The sequence below is a fragment of the Lycium barbarum genome, chromosome 12, assembly GCF_019175385.1.
Source record: "Lycium barbarum isolate Lr01 chromosome 12, ASM1917538v2, whole genome shotgun sequence".
In the NCBI taxonomy this organism is placed as follows: Eukaryota; Viridiplantae; Streptophyta; class Magnoliopsida; order Solanales; family Solanaceae; genus Lycium; species Lycium barbarum.
The window spans coordinates 75,501,689-75,508,782 of NC_083348.1; the positions used below are offsets into that span (position 1 = coordinate 75,501,689).

General features: G+C 33.8%; 1 pseudogene; it reads right to left on the reverse strand.

Moving 5' to 3' along the window:
- Positions 1–299: 299 nt before the first annotated feature.
- Positions 300–1,201, reverse strand: LOC132622051 (protein PHLOEM PROTEIN 2-LIKE A9-like; annotated as a pseudogene).
- Positions 1,202–7,094: the final 5,893 nt, after the last annotated feature.

Genomic DNA, 7,094 nt, shown 5'->3' on the forward strand with positions numbered 1-7,094 from the left:
CATTAGCCAGTTCAACAATAATTGCTCGCAAAAAATAAAGCATAGGCAAAAACTACACAATGTTTTGCACAAACATACAAGTCCTTTTCTCTCTCTAAGTTACCGTGTGCAGATGTCTCTAGGTCTCGTTGTCTTTTAGATTCTTCGTCAAATTCTTTTCCTTTTCTCTGAACTGCATGTGGCTCTTGCTATTTCTATTCTGAAGATATATTCAATGTTAGAGGCATTGTTTTGTTGTAAGCTTAATGCTTCTACTTTTAGTTCTCATGAAGTTCAATATATGAGTGTAAGAGATCATATGATTGTGAATCATAGTTTCATTCATGATGCAAGCAATACAAACACAACTACAAATTAAATATATGTAAGAAAACACACTCTTAACAAAATACATGGAACAAAAAGACGACTTTTAACTTGAGCTTCCTCTCTTATTTCACTCCATCAGCTAAATTAGCTTCTCTCTGTCAAGTTTACACAATGAATTTTGAGACCTACTTTCCACTTTTTGTTCCAAACTTCATACAACCCAAAACAAAGCTTATCATCAGTATTCCCCTTCCCTTTTGTTATTGTAATAGTTTTTTGTATCATCTTTTTGTCCTTCTCACTTGTCAAATTCACCTTTCTCCATTGAGTGTTATCTCCCCATTTAGCCATAATATAAACCGGTGAATCATTCCAACCGAACGCATCAGTCATCAGTGACATTGTAAAGTCAATGTCGTATGATTTCTTTTCTACAATATTGTCAATGCAACCAGTTACCTCCAGCCAATTTACTTGTATAAGTTCTGCACCATCATTTCTGTAATTCAAATATATTTAATAACAATGTTAGCTCAAACTACAAATTAAATACGTAGTAGTAACACGTTTAATATGATAAACTTAATTAGATTTGATATGCCCAATCTTACTCGTATTTGGGTAACCTCCAAAAGCGCTCATCGTTTCCCCCAAACAATATTAAGAGCTTTGGGATATACTATATAACCCTGCAAGAAACAAAGAAAAAAAAAATTGTCAAAGATCTTCATAAAAAAACATAAACTAAGCATAATGCAAGAAGCAAAGTAATGGGAGAAACAAGAATTGCAATATTGGAAGAAATGCATGAAATTTCCTGCACCTTTTCTGTTTTACAGAATGTGTGATTGCCTTGATAGTGATATTTTGAAGCCATTTGCTATATTAGTTGAACTCACAAAATTATAAAGAATGTGGAGATTCGAGTGCCTTATAATAATTTGGCCTACAATAATCAGATATATATATATAGACATGAAATTTTATGCACCTTCCAGCTGCATGCATGCACTTGCCAAAAGGAGGTAAAGCGAATCTAGTCATTAGCTAAGAATACCACCAACCAACGTAGAAACAGCTTTCTCACACGGTAAGTGCTGGCCTGGAAACAACTTTCCATTATTTATAAGTTAACTTTTATACCTTTTTTCATTGCCTTTTTTAATTCAAAACTATCACTTGATCCTAGTCAGCCCAAATTATCTCAAGCGAAGTCATAACTTTCTAAAGATCTAGAAAAAAGTTGCAAGTTGTATTCTAATTGACTTTTCTTAATCTTATATTCCCTAGCTCCGGCCTTCGTCCCACAATATTCTTCATGTTTCACTTTCCTCAAGTTATAGTCTAAGTGACCTTTCTTAATATTATAAAGAGTATTTTTTGTATAGTTTTTTAATATCTAAATTGTAATTTTAAAATATTGAACTAATCTAATTCAATTTAATTCAGAATTAGTTTAGTTAAATGGACTCTTGATAAACGAAATATGACAACTAATATGAAACGAAGGGATTAATGATTTTTTTAAATTCACTCTTTTGCTCTATTTAAGTTTATTATGCAACCTTCCACATAGAATATTTGACCACTTGATTCTGTTTTTTTTTTTTAAAAGAAAATAATAATAATAATAATAATAATAATAATAATAATAATAATAATAATAATAATAATAATCGGTGATAAGGAGGCAAATAATCAATTTATGCCTAAGCCGACAGAAAGCATAATAAGCGAAGGGCCTAGGTGCGACCAAATTAAAGGGTCAAAATTCCTCTTATTAAATGTTGTATTTAATAACGAAAAAGAGAGTGTGGAGTTCCTTTTAAGATTTCCGGCATATATCTATAGCGGTGGACGTTCAGTTTTTCGGTTTGATTTTATCAAATTTCGGTTTGGCTATTTCGGTTTCGGTTTTTCGAAGGTGGACACCGAACACCGAACCAAACTAGTTCGGTTCGGTGATTTCGGTTTTTTAAAGTTCAGTTCGGTTCGGTTTCGGTTTCAGTTTTTTCAATTCGGTTTTTTTGATATGATATTAGAAGCGATTATATTTACACTAATTCATATTCTCAAAAGCAATAAAACATAAAACTGATAGATTGAAATCAAAATCAAACAAACAGGATACACAAGAACAGAAAACCATAACCACGATATAGGATTACTAGGTGTTATATACATACCGTAAGAATAATTAAGAAAACACATAAAGGACATACATTAATCCTAAAGACACATCATAGTCACCTTTTTTTGTTAAGGATATTTGATTTTTTCAACTGAAGTAGAAAATTAGGGATACAAAAGCAAAAGAGGGCTTATTACAATTGTTTTTTTTTTTTTTGCTTAAACTTAATGGCCTGAACTATTTTAATTTGTTTCGGTAATGTATTAAATTTCGATGGGCGTTCGGTTCTTCGGTTCGATTTTATCAAACTTCGATTCGGCTATTTCGATTTCGGTTTTTTAAAGGTGGACATCAAACACCGAACCAAACTAGTTCGGTTCGATTTTTTGGTTTTCGGTATTTATGCCCACCCCTATTATATATACAAGTACGGGATAGAGTAATCTTATATTTAATGTGAGATCAATGCAACTTTTTTACTATAAAGGAACCATTATATTTATCTCATCTCTAAATGATCTAACGATATTTTGCAATCACTTAAACTACTAATAAAAAGAAAATGTATCATAACTTTGCCGATCCCAACTCCCAACTATTACGATGAAAGGTGCAATTTAAATGAATTTAAATGGAAGTTTCATTAAATAAGCAAGAAATAAATAGCCATTTTTTGAATCTCTGGCCAAGTTTTGTCCCAACTTCATCCCTTTATAGCACACTCCTTCTCTTCTTTTTCGTGAATCTGCCTTAATTTAAGCCTTTTCTGGTAAATACGTTTGAACAACTCTTATTTGTCGTGATTTCTAACAGTTGTCTCAAATTATTTGTCGTTTTAGAAGTTCAAGAAAATTAATTCTTCCTTTCCTATTTTACGCTTAGCAGCAATTATTTTTGAAGACTACAAACATCTCAATTATGGGGAGATGACACAAAAATAGAGTAAATATTCAGCAAAGAGATATTATATGTTAAGACATAAATTATGGTAAAATGATCGAAATCCCTCTTAATTAATATCTTTTTTAAAGATCGTGTAAAAATATAAATGCGACAAATAATTTGAGATGAGAAGAGCATCAAATTAGTGGCCCCATTAAGTTAGACCGATCATTTATTTGAAGAGACAATTGCAACCCTAGCTTATTCTTAACTAAGAAATCTAATTGTACTACCTATAATGACTTAGTTTACTGGTTTGAATCACCATTGGTTGTCATTCTCAGTTTAGTGAAGCTAGTCCGTTTCAGCTCTCTTTCTCTTTTATATTCTCCTTGCTCAGCTAGAAGTGTATCCAACTCTTGCATGCTTTGCTCGTAACTAAGTGCTTGTTGCTTCCATTTCTCTGCCTCCCTTTCCTTTTCCTCAAGTTGTGCATGGTGCTCGGCTTCAGAGACAAGATTTTTCTTACGCAGTTGCCGGAGTAAGATGTGTGCTTCTGCTTCTCCATCCTTAATTCGTCCCCTCAGGCTAACGCCAGGTTTGATTGATCCTTCCAAGTTAGCGGTCAGCCACTCCAAATAGTTATCCTCATATCCAACTTGGTATCTGTTTGGCTCAATTGAATCTGCTTTCATGGTTTCTCTCGATTTCCACATGCTTATAACTTCTTTTGCAAAAGAATTTTTTCCCTCTTTGTAGTCGGCTCGATAATGATCCATGTCTGCTACTAAAGGTATATTTTGCTTTCTTCCAGATTGTCTTAAAACTCTCAGTGGGGCATAAGGTTGCAAGCCCCAAAGTCCCATCAAAACTAAAAACGGCACGATCTTTGTACGAAACACCAAACCCTCGGATGGAAACCAACTGAACATCAACCGAATTGAATCATCGTTCAAACGGCTAAGAAGTCTTACCCACCCTTCTACACAATTTGGCTTTTCAAATGATCTATTAGTCAAAATAGCGCCTGGAACATGTCCTAGAATGTGATTTTCACCCGTCGACTTTCGAAATACTAGACCTCTGTCAACCTTTTGAAGATGTTCTATCAACCAAATCTGTAAAAGCAAGTTGCACCCCTCAAAATGCTTGTACCCGTGTTTGCAACGTCCTAACGCTCGATAGATATCTGCCACGACCATAGGGACCACAGTGTAGTATTTCTCGTCAATGCCACCAAATAGAGCTTCAGTTACAGTAATGAGACGGGTGTGAATATCTCTTGTTGCTCCTTTAGGGAACACCATAGTTCCCAAGAAACACACCACGAAAGTGAAGCACCGTCTTTGTTTCCAAGAGTCATACGAGAAAAATTCATCTTGATGGTTGGTGAAACTTTGTTGATAGCCAAATCTATGATACAAGTAATCGTACGGTATCGTAGACCCTTGTAAGCATTCTACGCCTTTTCCCTTCCTGAATCCGAAACTGTCAAAAAATTCCTTTGGTAAAGGTTCCTTTGGAATAATCATGCCACAGTTTTGCCATTTTTTCTTCTTATGTAACAAAGCTGCATTTTCTACATAGCCTCCTATTTCTTCTAACAATGGAGTCATTTCAATGTTGCCGAATCTAAACACAACCCTTTTCTCATCCAAAAACACAGTTTCCGCCTCGATGATGTTTCTACACGGTTGGATATCCATTAAAGACGGTAAGTGCCCCAATGCTCTATGTACCATACGCTGTCCGTAGTCACTCAAATCAATCCACCATGCTTTTAATTGAGGAGGGACACTCAAAACCATGCTAAACCTCGAGTAAATATTGTGTTGACTCATGACTACCTGCGTTCACAAATGGTTAGTTCTACCTAAATAGCACATGGTCCACATAACACACATGTTTATCTTTCAAATCAATGCACATAACGTGATAATCGTCGCTTGGGGTCATAGAACCACTCGGACATTTGGACGAGGTTGACTAATGGATTTAATACACCTGGGGTATTAAGCCTCCTAGGTTTGCGTGATGCATGTCCTTAAAGAGGGTTTTGGTTTAGCTCTATCTTAGGCTGACTAGGAACTGGTTTCCTATGACACAAGGCTCCCCCAAGTGGACAACTTGGGAGTGGAAAGTCTGTGGCTATCGAATTCACCGTCGATCGACTAAATCTACAAGATCGATCCAACTAAAGGGTGATTTAGTAGTACACGGCCGCGAACCGCGAAATCGTTTTAAGTGTGTGAATTTGTGTGAATTTTCCAGGAGTAGAGGAAGTATGAGCGGAATGCCAATTTAATAAAAGCAAAAATATACATATTACATAGAAGAGGAAAATAAGGAATAAAACAATAATAAAAACATTTAAAAGCATATAAAGCAACAATAAAGGCAAAATAAACAAACAAAACATCCAACAAATTTTATTAACCTAAGTCTGTTATGGTTAGAACCGAAAGTCCCCAGCAGAGTCGCCAAACTGTTATACCCCATTTAAACGGGTTAAAGTAGAGTACAACATATTGGTGATTCCTATTTGTTTTATTTTAAGGAGTCGCCACCTAATTAATTTAATGGTGAATTAGGACACCTAATTTATTAGCTAAGGTAAAGCCTAACTAAACCTTCGTTAATGGTCTGCTTAATCAGCGTGATTCTAGGTAAGGGTTCTAGATTATCCTAAAGGGAAGGGGTTAGGCATCCTTTAGAATCCGTTAACTACGGTTAACCGGTCAAACTTAGGTTAATCAATTAGGGCTAAAGATGCAAATATAGCATTTAAATTTTAAGAAAAATGGCTTGTAAATGTTGCTAAGGTTTTAAAGAAAAATATAATAATGCTATTTAAAATAATACTTATAAATGTTGTTAAAGCTTTAAATGGAAATACAATAATGCTATTTAAAATTTGATTTGTAGAAGATATAATGATTTGCATAAAAGAAGACTTTAAATGCTAATTAAAATAGGACTTATAAATGTTGCTAAGGCTTTAAATGAAAAAATAATGCTATTTAAAATAAGACTTGCAGAAAATATAATAGTTTGCATATAAGTAATAGCTTTTAAGAGAAGACTTAGCAAATCTGAACTTTGGATAAAATTATGTTATATGAATATGGCGATATAGACAAATCTAAACTTATTCTTTATAAATAGGATGCAAAAGGAAGTGAGTTTCTTTCTCTTTTTTTTATTAACTTTATTTAACTATATTCGGCTAAAAAAAATATATGTATAATTGGATAAATCTTGGAAATTGTTTATAAAATATACTTGAGTTCATATTTGCGTATTAGTGACGTTTTAAAATTTCTAAGATAGGAAGAATAAATCATGATTCCTTTAGCTCAAAATATGTAGTCATGCTATTTTGAAAATCAATTATTCTAATAAAATAAAATAAAAAATAATATAGATGCTATAAATAATTTTAACATAAAAAAGGGAATGAAACCTATGGGACTAATTGTTAGTTTCTCTTTTAAATTAACTACCCATCATACTAAACTAACCCACTAATTCCGCTAAGGTTCATTCTAGCTAAGAAAACAAACAAAGTAAAGTATTAGTTGTACAATACAAATTAAATGCACAAAATAAGGAGCAAATATAATTAAATGGGCTCAGCCCATTTTCTAGGACTGCTGCGATCTGCTGCTGTTGGGCTTTGGCCCAGTAATCTTTTTTTTTTTATAGATTGCTGCGGATGGGCTGGACACGAGAGACGTTATGTTGGTCTTTAGCCCAACACCGAATGCGGAAG